The following is a 16158-nucleotide window of genomic DNA, read 5'->3' on the forward strand; positions in this document are numbered from 1 at the left end:
TGTGGGGCAGGTATCCCCAGCATCATGAGGATCTCTTCCCAAGTGGACACATGCCTAACATAATTGGGTCACTTCTTTCCCCTATACCTTAGGCCATAATGTCTCCCTAACTTCTAAAACAAACACTATCTCTGGGCCTAGCCTGAGGACAAGAAATGAGGCCCCTGTCTTGAGTCCAAGATGAGGTGTACCTAAGTAAGAAGTCACAACTCTAGAGGGGTTCATAGCATGGGGTCTGTCTGAGTCAGAGTTTTAAAGCTAAGAGAAATTCCAGAGTCATGAACGACACCTTTCAGAGGAGAAAAAAGAGACCTAAGAAGTGACTTGCCCTGAGCCACATAGTAAATTAGTGACAGAATCAGGGAGACCCCCTACCTCAGACCCAAGGGCTAGGATCAATGGCCTTGATGGAGCTTCCTGCCCCAGCTCCCCATGCCAGCATCCTAGGACATATTCCCCATGTCCCATGCCCTCATTTCCTCAGGCCATAATAGAAACTATGCAACCCTAAATGAGGAGGGATTACAAAAGAAGAGTGGGGGAAAGAATCTGTGGCTGATCACTTCAGGGTACTCCCATCCATGATGTCCAGGTGTCCTCTGGCTGAATGAGACCCTGAACATCCCAATCTAATTCAAACCAGAGACCATAGACCAGTTCAACTGATAGTCCATGATAGCACAGAGAGCAATCCAGAAATCAGAGTTGAAATGATTGTATGGTACATGGGAAAGAGCCCTTGGATCAAAGGATCCAAGTTCAAACACTGCCTCTGATACTTACTATACCTTGGGCAAAACTGATACTATTCACCTTGGGCAAAACACTTAGCTTCTCTGGGCCTCAGAGAAAGTCCCTTATAGACTGATTATCCCTTTACATACAAGAACAAAGTCCACCCCACACCACAAATCTTAGAACCACCCCATAGCCTAGTACCCAGCTCAGATTTAGGCTATAGCATAAAAGCCAGCTCAAAGCTCAGAGCCTTACCCTGCTCCTTCTCTTGGCTCAGCTATGCTATCTTTATCCCCAAATATAAGTTTTTGTGACCAAAGCCATAGTCATCCAATTGCAGTACCTCCACAACCAGCTCTATCTTCTTTCTTGCTTCTCAGTCTCATTTATTGTGGGCTTTCCCCCCTTACACACACATAACACCAGAGTCCCATTCCACTCCTTCTACTCTCCCCCAAACAGAGTTTCCTATATGAGATAATGACCCCTAAGCCCTTTTGTTAGGACAAGAAAAACAATTGTTCTCAGGACTCTAAGAGATGACTTTCCAAAGTATGTACTTATTCATCTCTTTCTGGCCAAAGCAATCTTTTGGCAAATCCTTAGCAAAAACCTGCTTTTGTTTCCAACTGGATCAGAAAGCTCAGAGCCCACCCTGATATGTGCTCTAAAACAAATGGGAAGAACCTTTGGGAAAGCTGGGGTCAGTTAGGGGTAGGGGCCATCAGACTTGGAAGCAGAGATAGTCCATCTGTGTTTGTCATTGCAGCCAGATCAGAAATCCACTCTTGGTAATCTTTCAGGGCTAATATTGTTTTCCCTTTGTGTCTTAGTAAAAGCTACTTTCTAAAGTCATCAATTATATCTTTCTTGTCTCTCACTGTGAGAACTGTCTAATAATGTTTTGATTGAGGAATTATCCATGGGATGATTAGATTCTGTAAAGTTATTCACACTGAGAAGCATTGGCTCTGACTACTTGAACCAGGAAGATCACAGGGCTTATGGTTCTTGCAATCCTTTGTGGGGAAATTGGTGTATTTGGTTCTAGTGGTTGAGCCAACAAAGGCTGAATCCACAGGATATGAAAAAAGAGAGTCAAAGATCACATCAAATTTTCAAACATGGGAGATACAGTGAATGGTGATACCACTGAGAGCAAATGAAATAAGAAATGCAAGTCATTTTAAACAAAAAGATAATAAACTCAATTTTGAATATGTTGAGTTTGAAACAACTAATGGGACCTATCTAGATAAAAGTATTTTAAGGCAATTAGAGATTTGGCATTGATTTCTGAAAATATAGATTTGAGTCATTTACATAAAGATGATCCTTAAAAACTTTATCATAAATGAGTCTCAAAAGAGAAGAATGTTGTTAAGAATAGAACCTTGAGGAATACTATAGTCAGACTGAGGGAAAAAATAAGTAACCAATGAAAGAGACACAGAAGGAGCTTTTGGAGAGAAAGAGAACAGAAAGAGTATGATGTCTCTGAAATGCACAAAGTATACAGAAGAGAGTATTCATCAAGTGTCATTAAGGGTTCAAGAGAATAAACAGGAAAAGGACAAACTTGGAGAAAGTATTATTGAGTTTTGAGACAGCATTTTCAGTGAAATGATGGTAGGCAGAGCAGAAGTCAGATGCCAAAGTGTTAAAGAGAAAGTGAAAAGTGAAGAATGTAATACCTTAATGTTTCATTCAACTTCTTAAATACCTATTTGTGTTCAACATTTATTCAACCAGTGCTCCATTTCCCAATATTATTTCCTACTCTGAACTAAAGAGAGAAGTGATTCATGATTCACCGTTGTAGTAAAAAAAATCAAAATTTATTTAACATAAAAATACAAACTAAATAAGAAAAATAATGTCACACAATCTCTCATTGTCTATTTCCCATACCACAGTTCCCAGGGTAGGGGATATGAGTCCATTCATTCCTGTTTCCCCTAGTTGCTTTTTTTAGCTCAGTGTTTCAAGCAAAATATCCCAAAAAGGCATAAGACTCATATAGTAGACAAATTCCATGAAACCTGAGGAGTAAGTTTCTCTCAGCACTTGGCTAGTGAATCTTAAAGGTTCTTCAGAGAGTTGCTACATCAGATCACATAGCACCCAGCATGATAAATAAGCAGAAAGCCTATAATGCGGTATTCCAAAAATCAGAGGATAAACGTAAAGCCAAGAATAACTTACCTATCAAAACTGAGTATAGGGGGTGGCTAGGTGGCACAGTGGATAAAGCACTGGCCCTGGATTCAGGAGTACCTGAGTTCAAATCTGGCCTCAGACACTTGACACTTACTAGCTGTGTGACCCTGGGCAAGTCACTTAACCCCCATTGCCCCGCAAAAAAAAAAAAAAACAACTGAGTATAAGCCTATGGGGAGAGGGATTGGGGAGGGGGGAAATAGAGGAGGTCCATGATTCTGATTCATGATTCCTGTATATCAAGGTTTCTAAAAAGGACTTTTTCCCTGACAAGTTTTCCTGACACCCAATAGAACATCATATTATAACTCCTTGCTCTCTGAGATGTTCTTTTTTTGTGGGGCAATGAGGTGACTTGCCCAGGGTCACACAGCTAGTAAGTGTCAAGTGTCTGAGTTCTGATTTGAACTCAGGTCCTCCTGAATCCAGGGCCGGTGCTTTATCCACTGTGCCACCTAGCTGGGCTAAGTAAAGATGATGTAAAGGGATACTTACTTTGCATGAGCACTAGTGAGGGCCACTATCTGCCACCTCTGAGATGTTCTAAGATGAAATCATAACTAGGTGGTAATTCTTCTTTAAATCAATATCTTATTAAGTAAAGTTAGAAGAGTTCCCCATAAGATCAAGGGTGAAACAAGGATGCCCATTCTCACCACTATTATTCAGTATTTTACTAGAACTGTTAGCTTTAGCAATGAGAGGAGAAAAAAATTGAAGGAATTAGAATGGGCAATGAGAAAACAAAACTATCACTCTTTGCAAATAATACAATGGTATGCTCAGAAAATCTTAAAAGAATCAATTAAAACTACTTGAGCACATGGCACGCACAGAAGCTTGGGATGGCGGCAGCAGCCATGGTGGCTGTGACAACCGACCCGATGACTGCACCAGTGGCAGAAGAGGGCCCCGGTGGAGAGGCAGCACAGGCAGCTGCCCCTCTGCCACAGGACCCTGCAGCATTGACTGGCCCAGCTTGTTGTGGTTGCCCCTGGTGCAGGTGAAAGTGCTGGTGAAGGTAGACCCAGATGTGACACTCATGGTCCAGGAAACCATCTTCATTGTGGCTCAAGCTGCAGAACTGTTTGTAGAGACAATTGCAAAAGATGCCTACTTCTGTGCCCAACAAAGGAAAAGGAAAACTCTCCAGAGGAAGGACCTGGATAATGCAATAGAAGCTGTGGATGAATTTGCTTTTCTAGAAGGCACTTTGGACTAAGCTGCATGTCCTCTGCAGATCCTGGAGTCTCTTCTTAAATTTCTGTATTCTCCCACCTGCACTTCAGCAGGCCTCACTTGTGTCTGAACACTGACCTAAATAGGCTGTTTTCCAGGGGAATTGTCTGTTATTCAAGCCCATTCTTCTATTTCCTATTGCTCTATTGATCTCTGAAAGGATATCAATCCAAGAATGGGCTGGTCTATGATCTCAACTCTTGGCTTTTCTTGGCAAGTTTCACCACTGCCTGTATCTGCCCATGATGGGGTTGGTTCCTTACCTGATTCCTGCAGGGAAAGAGAGATGAAGAAATTTTTTGGTAAAGAAGCCTTTTGAAAAATGAAGCACAAAATAAAGATGTTTAAACCAAAAAAAAACCACAACCCTACTTGAAAGAATTAACAACTTTAGCACAGTAGCAGGATAAACCCACACAAATCAACAACATTTCTATATATATGACCAACAAAGATCAACAGCAAGAGATAGAAAGAGAAATTCCATTTAAAATAACTGAAGACAATATAAAATATTCGGGAGTCTACCTGCCAAGATAAACCCAGGAACTATATGAACTCAATTACAACTCAATTACAAAATACTTTTCACACAAATAAAATCAGATCTAAACAATTGGGAAAATATCAATTGCTCATGGGTAGGTTGAGCTAATTTGATAAAAATGACAATTCTACATAAAATAATTTACTTATTCAGTGCCATAATAATCAAACTACCAAAGATCAGGCATAGGATACACAGTAGTAATCTATAGTCATTTGGTTTTGATAAACCCAAAGACTCCAGCTTCTGGGATAATAATTTGACAAAAACTGCTAGGAAAACTGGAAAATAGTATGGCAGAAACGAGGCATAGACAAATATCTCACACCATATACCACAATAAAGTCAAAATGGAGACATGCCTTATACATAAAGGGTGATACCAGAGGTAAATTAGGAAAGGAATAGTTTACCCATGAGATCTAAAGATAGGGGAAGAATTTATGACCAGACAAGAGATGGAGAATATTATGAAATGCAAAATGGATAATTTTTATTATGTTAAATTAAAATGGTTTTATACAAAAAAAACTAATGCAACCAAGATAAGAAGGAAAGCAGAAAGCTGGGAAACAATTTTTATAGTCAGTGCTTCTGATAAAGGCCTCATTTCTCACATATATAGAGAACTGAATCAAATTTTAAAATATGTAAGTAATCACCCAATTGAGAGAAGCTCAAAGGATATAAACAGACAGTTTTCAGATGAAGAAATTAAGACTATCTATAGCCATATTTTTAAAATGTTCTCAATCACTATTGATTGGAGAAATCCAAATTAATACAATTCTGAGGTACCACCTCATACCTATCAGAATGGCTAATATGACAAAAAAAGGAAAACGATCATTGTTGGAGAAAGTGCGAGAAAATTGGAGCACTAATGCATTGTTGGTGGAGTTGTGAATTAATCCAACCATTTTGGAGGATAATTTACAACTATGCCCAAAAGGCTATAAAACTGTGCATATCCTTTGACCCAGCAATACCATTACTATATCCCAAAGAGATCATAAAAAGGGGGAAAGGAAGCACATGTACAAAAATACTTATAGCTGCTCTTTTTGTGGTGGCAAAGAATTAGAAATTGAAGAGATGCCCATCAATTAGAGAATGGCTGAACAAGTTGTGGTTTATGAAATGTGCTATAAGAAATAATAAGCATTCAGATTTCAGAAAAAGCTGGAAAGACTTACATGAACTGATGCCAAGTGAGGTGAGCATTGAAATTGTGCAATGATCAACTATAATAGACTTAGCTTTTCTCAACAATAAAATGATCTAAGACAATTCCAAAAGACTCATGATGAAAAATGCTATCCACACCCAGAGAAAGAACTATGGAATCTGAATGCAGATTCTGCTATTTTCACTCTTTTTTCTTTCTCATGGTTTTCCCCTTTTGTTCTGATTTTTCTTTCACAACATGACTAATGTGGAAATACGTTTAAATGACTGTGCTGTATAACCTATATAAGATTGCTTACTATCTTGGGGGGGGCAGGAGGAGGAAAGGGAAAAAGGGAGAAAAATTTGGAACTCAAAATCTTACAAAAATGAATGTTGAAAACTATCTTTACAATGTAATTGGAAAAAAATAAAATACTATTAGGAGAAAAATAGAATTGGGTTAAATGAAAGCTAATCAAGAAACAATTTTAAAAATCAAAAGAATGAAAAATAGGAGAAAATGGGAAATATCTGATTAGAAAAACTGACCTGAAAATAGACCGAAGAGAGATAATTTAAGAATTATTGGACTGTCTAAAAGCCATGATCAAAAAAAAGGAAAAAAGCCCGGACAGCTTCTTTCAAGAAATTACTGAGGAAAACTGCCCTGATATTCTAGAATCGGAAGGTAAAATAGAAATTGAAGAATCCACTGATCACTTCCTGAAAAAGATCCCAAAATGAAAACTCCCAGAAATATTATAGCCAAATTCCAGAGCTACTGGGTCAAAGAGATAATATTGCAAGCAGTCAAAAAGAAATGATTCAAATATTGTGGAGCCACAATCAGGATAACACAAGAGTTAACAGTTTCTACATTAAAGGATTGGAGGATTTGGAATATGATATTCCAGAAGGCAAAAGAGTTAGGATTACAACCAAGCAAAACTGAGTATAATCCTTTGCGGGGCTGGGGGGGGGGGATGAATACTTAATGAAACAGAGGACTTTCAAACATTCTTAATGAAAAGACCAGAGCTGAATAGAAAATTTGACTTTTAAACAAAAGGCTTAAGAGAAGCATAAAAAAGTAAACAGGAAAGAGAAATAATAAATTATTGAATCAGCTTAAAATGCATGAGCATTCCTACATGAAAAAATTATACTTTTAGCTCCTAAAAACTTTTTCATTGTTAGGGCAGTTAAAAGGGGTATATAGGGGCATCTAGGTGGCACAGTGGATAGAGCACTGGCCCTGGATTCAGGAGGACTTGAGTTCAAATCCAGCCTCAGACACTTAACAATTACTAGCTGTGTGACCCTGGGCAAGTCACCTAACCCCAATTGCCTCACAAAAAAGGGGGGGGTATACATAGATAGAGAGCATAGGTGTGGATTGAATATGACAGGAAAATTATCTAAAAAAATTAAATTGAGGGGTGAGAAAGAGGATTTCACTGAGAAAAGGGAGAAGTAGAATGGAGTAAATTATCTGACATAAAAGAGGCATGAACAAGCTTTTACAGTGGAGGGAAAGATTGGGAGAGGGGGAAGCCATGAACCTTACTCACATCAGAATTACCCTGAGAGCAATACACACTCAGTTGAGTATAGAAATCTATCTTACCAAATGACTGAACAAACTGTGGAATGAGATTATGATGGAACACTAATGTGCTATAAGAAATGATGAGCAGGCAGATTTCAGAAAAACCTGGAAAGACTTAAGTGGACTGATGCTAAGTGAAGTGAGCAGAACCAGGAGAACATTGTACACAGTAATAGCAACATTGTCTGATGATCAACTGTGATAAACTTGGCTCTTCTCAGCAATGCAATGACCCAAGACAGTTCCAAAGAACTCAGGATGGAAAATGTTCTCCACTTCCAGAAAAAAGAACTGTGGATTCTGAATGCAGGTTGCACCATACTGTTTCTACTTTTTTGTTGTTTTTCTTTTCTTTTTCAATTTTCCCCTTTTGTTCTGATTCTTCTTTCACAACATTACTAATGCAGAAATGTGTTTAATGTGATTGTATAGCCTATATCAGATTGCTTTCTGTCTTGGGGAGGGGGAGGGAAGGGAGGATAGGAGAAAAATTTGGAACTAAAAATCTTATGAAAACAAATGTTGAAAACTTAAAATAATTTTATACATAACTAGAAAATAATAAAATACTTTTATGATAAAAAAAGGAAAATGCAATCCATCTCCAGAGAAAGAACTGATGGTGTCTGAATACAGATTGAAGCATACTTTTTTAATGGTTCCTTTTTCTAAAGCTCTTTTTTAGTCTGTTTTCTTTCACAACCCTCACTAATGTGGAAATGTTTTGTATGACTACACATGTATAACTTTAAAAAAAAAAAGAGGGGCAGCTAGATGGCGCAGTGGATACAGCACCGGCCCTGGATGGCCTCAGACACTTAACACTTAACTAGCTGTGTGACCCTGGGCAAGTCACTTAACCCCAATTGCCTCACTAAAAAAAAAAAAAGAAAAAAAGGAAAAAAAGAAAGAACCATACCAGGAAAGTAGGAGGGGAAGGGGATAAGAGAAGGGAATGGGGCACTGACAGAAGGGAGGGAGGATTTAGGGAGGTAAAAGTCAGAAGCAAAACACTTTTTGAGAATAGGCAGTGTGAAAGGAGAGAATAGGATAAACAGGGAAAATAGGATGGAGATAAATATGTAATAATCATAACTATAAAAAAATTACATCAAGTTTCTCTGATAAAGACCTTATTTGTGAAATATACAGAAAACTGAGTCAAAAAATGTATAGCCATTCCCCAACTGATAAATGGCCAAAGGATATGAACAAGCAGTTTTCAAAGTAATCAAAGCAATCTATAATCATATGAAAAAATGCTCTAAATCACCATTTATTAGAGAAAATGCAAATTAAAACAACTCTGAGCTACCACCTATCAGATTGGCTAATACGACAGAAAAGGAAAATGACAAATGTTGGAGGGGGTGTGGGGAAATTGAGACACTAATGTATTGTTGGTGAAGTGGCATACTGATGCAACCATTCTGTAAAGCAATTTGTTGGGGTTTTTTGTTTTTGTTTTTTGTTTTTTGCAGGGCAATGGGGGTTAAGTGACTTGCCCAGGGTCATACAGCTAGTAAGTGTCAAGGGTCTGAGGCCGGATTTGAACTCAGGTCCTCCTGAATCCAGGGCCAGTGCTTTATCCACTGCACCACCTAGCTGCCCCCAAGCAATTTGAATCTATGCCCAAAGGCCTATAAAACCATGCATACTCTTTGACCAAGCATACTAGGTCTATATCCCAAAGATGTTTTTTTAGGGAAAAAAAAAAGGACTTTCATGTACAAAAATATTTAGTGATGGAAAAGAATTGGAAATTGAGGGGATGCTCATGAATTGGGGAATGGCTGAATAAGTCATTGTATATGATTGTGATATAATACTATTGTGCCGTAAGAAATGATGAGCAGGATGCAAGCAGAAAAAACTGGACTTACATGAACTGATGCAAAGTGAAATGAGCAGAACCAGGAAAACATTGTATAATGTAACAGCAATATTGTATGATGATCAGCTGTGAATGACTTAGCTATTCTTGGCAATACAATGATCCAAGACATTTGTGAAGGACTTAGATGAAAAATGCTGTCCATCTCCGGAGGAAGAACTAATGGAGTCTGAATGCACATTAAATCATACTTTTTCTTTATTTTCTTGTTCTTGGGTTTTTGTCAGTGTTTTCTTTCATAATATGACTAATATAGAAATGTTTTACATGAGTGCACATGTACACCCTATAACAAATTGCTTGCCTTCTCAATAAGGGAGAGAATTTGGAGCTCAATTTTTTTCAAATGAATGCTAAAAATATTTTACATGTAATTAAGGAAAAATGTTAAGTGAAAGAAAAAGAAATATTTTAAAAGGTCCCCAAAACATTCAGCAATGTGTTAGGAAATCTTTGGAAACTCTGGTTGAGACATAGGTTGAGATTTCTACATCTTGGCAAGAAACCATCTTGAGTATTTTACTGTGAAAGGCTTCACATTGCTCAAAAGAAAGGTTGGTGTGGAAACCATACACACAAAAGACTTTGTCCACTGTAGAAGCTTTCTAATTCTTCGTTGGATATATCTGTGAATACAGGGCCTGTCCACCAACAAGATGTTACTCATATTCGTTCAAATCCAGAGATAAAATCTATTTTTACATATAATCCTCTTTTTCTATACTTATATGTGGAAATGATTGTGTTTGACAAGCATCATAAATTTTATCATTTTTTAAATTACTTTTTAAAAGTCTTTTCAGGGGTAGCTAGGTGATGCAGTAGATAGAGCGCCAGCCCTGGATTCAGAAGGACCTGAGTTCAAATCTGGCCTCAGACACTTGACACTTACTAGCTGTGTGACCCTGGGCAAGTTACTTAACCCCAATTGCCTCACCAAAAAAAATTTTTAAATAAAAAAAGTATTTTCACAAAGTTCCAAAGACCAATTCTTACTATCAACTCCAGAGAAGAGGTACCTATACATGTCAAGAGAATTTTCCTTTGGACATATCCATTATAGATCACATACTTCCTATAGAATTTGCTGCACTTGTGGCATACATACTGTTTCTTTTGTTTGTTTTTTGTTGTTTGTTTGTTTGGGGGGGGCAGGGCAATGAGGGTTAAGTGACTTGCCCAGGGTCACACAGCTAGTGTCAAGTGTCTGAGGCTAGATTTGAACTCAGGTCCTCTTGAATCCATGGAATATGCCACCTAGTGAAGGAAGAACATTGGTTTCATACCAATTCTATATATATCTCTGAATTCAAATGTCCAAAATCATCATGTAGTGCTTTCATGTCAATGGAGCAGTATTCCTTAGGTAACATCAATTGCTTTTTTATGCAATTATGTTGAATCAATTATGATTTGAAACAAGACTACCTTTAACAATAGAACTACTGCCATTTTGGGGGAACAATAAAATGCTATTGGGAAATAAATCCTGCAGCCCTTCAGGTCATGCCCTTATTTCTTGGCCTGCATCATTTTCTATAGAAATCCATAATGCAGTTGCTCCTGCCACTAGACATTTAAGGGTAACTGAGGCAGCAGCTTCAGGAACTCTCAAACCAGAGACCGGAGACCATAAGGGAGTCAAGCAACTGATCAGAAAGAGATTACTGGAGATCCTGATCTAGCACCAGGTTTTGCATTACCCATTACTTCTGGGTCTCATGTTCAGGGCAAAGAGAGGACTTGTGGTCACAAGAGAGCAGGGGACCCAGTCACAGATCCAGGGTCAAGAAGAATGCTACCACTTGCAGCTGCAGAGGAGCAGGGGTCCTTCTTGGGTAAAGACAAGAGTACAGACCAGGAAAGCAGTCACCACAAGTCTCCTTGGATTTTACCACTTGGAAAAACTGACAAATTTACAAACACTTAGAACTAGCTCTGAAAACAGTAGCATAAAAAATCTGAAGCAAGCTGAAGGATAGTCCCCTTCAGTTGCTGGGGGAGAAAAACAACTTTAAACATGAAATTGACCCAAAAAATGAACAAAGGACCTGATCATAAAAAAGTACTATGGTGATAGGAAAGATCAAGACCCAAATTCAGAAGACAATAATTTAAAAACAGCTACATGCATTATCTCAAAGAAAAAATGCAAAGTGGATACAAACACAACAAGAATGTTTGGAAGAGATAAAGAAAAAGATTAAAATGGTAGAGGAAAAATTGGGAAAATAAATTAGAGTGATGCAAGAAAATTAACAGCTTGGTAAAAAAAAAAAAAGGCACAAAAAATACTGAAGAAAAGACCTTTAAAAAAAACAGAATTGACCAAATGTAAAAGAGGCACAAAAATTTACTGAAGAACTCCTTAAAAAGTAAAATAGGCCAAAAGAATCATACTTGCTCAGGTTCAGGTAAGACCTTTGCCTACATATTGACTTTTGCTTTGGAATTCTAGATGAAAGAGGAGGTATAAATATCTACATATTATATATGTAGTGACCTTTCCTTAAACATAAGTCATATTACTTGTGGCCATATTACTTGGCTCTGAATTCCCCAGTCAAAGAGAATAAGCAATGAGACAACTTGGAGAAAATGAAGAGATGGACCTAATGAGACAATGAAGAAAGATTACAGGCCCTGGAGTCACAGTAAGAAGTTATCCGGGGCAGCTAGGTGGCACAGTGGAGAGAGCACCAGCCCTGGAGTCAGGAGTACCTGGGTTCAGATCCGGCCTCAGACACTTAACACTTACTAGCTGTGTGACCCTGGGCAAGTAACTTAACCCCAATTACCTCACTAAAAAAAACCAAACAAACAAACAAAAAGAAGTTATCCAAGATACAAATCTGAAATGGATCTTATCTAGTTTAACATCATTTTAAAGACAAAGAAACAAGCCTAGAGAAATTAAGTGTATTATATAGGATTATAGTTTTGGAACTAGAAAGGATCTTAAAGCTCATCTAATTCAAACTCCATTTTAGAAATTAGGAAAATGAGGTCAAGAGTAGTTAAGATGCTTAGTAAAAGTCAAACCAGTGGCTGAGCCAAAATTTGAACCTAATTAATCTGACTCCAAATCCAATGCTTATGTTACCATTCCACCCTCTCTTACTGGAACATTACAAAAACCTATGAAGAAACTTCAGTCAGGTGATGGGGCTCAGCTGAGAAATTCTCATGTTCATGGAAAATACAAAATGGTTGAATGATGGAAAGTCATTACCCTTGCCTAATAATTGAAAATTAGAACAATTTGCTAGTTTGCAAAAGAGCCCTAGAAAAAGGTCTGTTATCTAGTGTCTTCAAACATCACAGTCAGATTTGCCAATTCTGTCAGTACCCTGAAATGTATGTAGTTCATTTGGGCCTGGTGACAAATTCTCTAAAGGCAGCTTATTATTTCCAGTTCTCTTAGGTGTCAACCAGCTCAATTCAACAATGTTTTCCCTACTGGTCCCAATCTGTAGATCTTTGATAGAAAAAAAAAAAGCAAACTATTGCTTTTGTTGAGTACTTCTGCCTGCTCTTCTTTCTCAGTTATCTTCATCTGTACCATCTACCTCCAAGAAACAGTCCTATCTTTTCTTTAAACTTCTTTTATTCCTTTGGCTAAGTTCTAAGGGGAGAGAATAGACAAGGGCCATCACTCATATAGTGGGTCCCCCTTCCATATAAGGTAACTTTCCTTAGGCATTATCCTCTCTACCATGGCCTTTCACTAAATCAAATAAAGGTGTTATGAAGACATTCTTTGACCCCCAAGGTGCTTTCCCCAGAAACAGTGAAATGGAAGAAAAGGCAATAAAAAAGGCAAAGAAAAGTAGATTCAAGTCAACTGGGGTTTACTGATCCCTCTTGTGTGCCTTGTACTGTGTTCAGGGACCAGGACCTTCCCTTTGGAAGTTCACTAAAGTTGAGATGAAGTTAGGATTGAGTGAAGAGGAAGATTGAAAACAAAACAAGACAGTATATAATTATCAAATTGTGGTATAGATCAATAGTCCTGAATAGTGACAAAAAGCCAATGCTAGAGATGTTTGTTTCTAAAATAAAAAATAGGAAAATTATTTCAACATGAAAATAAGTTAACTTCTTCTATTTTCCTTCAAAACTTCCCCACGTCTCAGACCTCAAAGACTTACCTTCATTTATCAGTCTTGAAATATGTCATTGAATTTCAAGTCCCAAAGGAGTAGCAGGTCACTGAAAACAAAGTCCATGGGTGGTGATAGTCTCCAGTATCTGTCTGTGCATGTCTCTGGGGACCAACAAACTTCAAGCTTTTGACCCTGTTAGAAAAGTGTTGCTTTTTCTCCTCAAAAAGAGGTGCAAAGAACTGAAATCTCATGAGAGATTAAAAATGAGCAGTGTGTTTGAGGAAAATGGGATTTTCTTGTGCCTACACATTGTTGTTGTTGTTATTTGTCATTTGTTCTTGAAGAGAACCATAACATTGGGGTGATGTCATGACTTGCAGTGAAGTGAGGGAGGGCTGTGCAAGGTCACCAGTCTCACCCTGTCCTCCAGAGCCATCTGGGTCCAGTGGCAGGATATACATCAAGATGACTGGAGATGACTGGAGATGTTTTAAGGCATTTGGGGTTAAGTGATTTGCCCAGGATCACACAGCTAGTAAGTGACTGAGGTGAGATTTGAACTCAGGGCCAGTGCTTTGCACAGTCTTCCTTCACTTAAATCTAATTCACTGTAGGTCATGACATCACCCCTTATGTCATGGTCTTCTTTGAGAATGAAGGACAAACAACAACAAGCCGACACATACCACTGAGAGAGAAGATGGGAGATCTGGATACCTCACAGTGTCACAGTCATTGCTGCTATGGCCACTGCCATGAATTTACAGCCTATTTCCCATTGCCTTGTGTGTGTGCACACACACTCATGGTTATTGTTGCAAACAGTCTGTTCACTTTCTATATTTGCCAAGTGCTCTCAAAAAGACAAAAGTTTCTCTAAGGTAAAATACTGTAAACAGTCCCTGCTAAGTCATTTCTCAGAAAGGGAAGCAATAGGACAGATGCTTCCTGTGACTACAACTACCCACAATTTGATCTTAGAACGGGACAGCACACAAAGGAAAAACTATTACAGAGAACTCTTTTCCTTAGGGATGCTTTAGGGAAATCCTTAGTGGAGAGAAAGTTGATTTGAAGCACAGGACTCTTTCCTCCATCTCTACCCATAAAGACACCCAGTCTCACAAAATACATAGACACACTTTCTCCTCTGAACAAAGGGACAATTTTCCCCAAAGGGCCCCTAGTAGTGTAGGGCATAAAAAGAAATACTCTTCTGTGGAGTTTTGTGCACCATTGTCCAGCCCCTGTTCTTTTCGACCTGAAGGGAGCCAGACAATGACCTCTAGGATATCACTGGGTATCTCTCAACAGATAGACATTGCCTAAAAGTTTGGTCCAATGATCACAAATTTGCAGTCATATATCTACATATATGACTTGGTCCCACAAACCTGACCTACAAAGGCTGCTGACAATATAGCTGGTCTAGTTACAAAGGATGTATGACCCTGGGCAAGTCCCTTAACCCTCACTGCCTCACCAAAAAAAAATACAAAGGATGTAAACAACTTCATGAAGTGTCCACACAAATAACTGGATCCATAATTTCTACTGCCAACTTGGAAAGTTCAAAACAGAAATAAAAGAGGTGTCATGGACCACTCAAATCATTCTGCACATATCTGATATACCTGTCTTTGGTCTGGGTATGTTTACTGTGACAAGACCCCAACATCCTGGTGCCTTCTCTACCACCTCACTGACCTGAGGGGTCACCTCCTTATCCAGAGAAATCCTCCATTATTATCCATGAACCCTCTCTTTGTTCTTCCTTTTATGTCTCTAGCAGTCTCTGGTTGTCTCTAGCTCTTCAACTCTAACCTTAAATTTGGGTCAGTAACTCTGAGACTCTAATCTCCTTTCCCTGTTGGTTTACAGTACCAGGCCCAACATATATTTCCTACCACCACCATCTTCCCCCACCACCCCCACTACCATCATAATAGCAGACAGGCCCAAGCCTCATACACCTGGCCCAGCCACAGCCAGAACCACAAAGCAGACATGACGTGAAAGACAGACTGGATCAACTAGGACAGGAAGTCAGAGAGAGTGACCATTGAGCCCCTCTGATGATATGAAGCCTGAGCCTATGAGGGGAAGAGGGAGGGAGAAAGAGAGCTCAGGTATTAGAGCAAAAGATTTCCAGGACTGCCCTTCCTGGGTAGATGGACAGACACGGGCATGGGCCCAGGACACAGCTCAGGTAATCCTTGTCTCACCATTTTCCCCTGGACCAGGCCCAGAGAGAAGGGGAAAGATACTAAGAAAGAAGTTGGAGGAACTCTGTACTGGAAACTCAGATATTTGGGGAGGAATAGACAGAAAAGAAAAGAGGGAGGGAGGACAGAAGAAAAGGAAGGAAAATTTTATTTAGAGAGGAGATTCTATGAGGAATCAAGAGGGAAAGGCTTCCTGGATTTGATTTAAGGGGATTCAAGAGACCTGTGATCTAGCCCCTGCTTTGTCAAAAATTTATTGTATGAACTTAGAAAAGTTATTTCCCTTCTTTGGGGTTCATTTTACTCATGCAAAATTAAGACTCTGGACTTGCAGCTTGATATTCCATAACTCTGTTTCTTCTGAAGATATGCTGGAGAGAAAGGAGTGTCAGAAAGCAGAGAACTACTCC

At 38.8% G+C, this 16158-nt stretch overlaps 1 pseudogene; it reads left to right on the forward strand.

Annotated features, from left to right (window-relative positions):
- Positions 1-3803: 3803 nt before the first annotated feature.
- On the forward strand, positions 3804-4180 carry LOC122740898 (annotated as a pseudogene).
- The last annotated feature ends 11978 nt before the right edge of the window (positions 4181-16158 follow it).

Source organism: Dromiciops gliroides, chromosome 2 (assembly GCF_019393635.1).
Source record: "Dromiciops gliroides isolate mDroGli1 chromosome 2, mDroGli1.pri, whole genome shotgun sequence".
Lineage (NCBI taxonomy): Eukaryota > Metazoa > Chordata > Mammalia > Microbiotheria > Microbiotheriidae > Dromiciops > Dromiciops gliroides.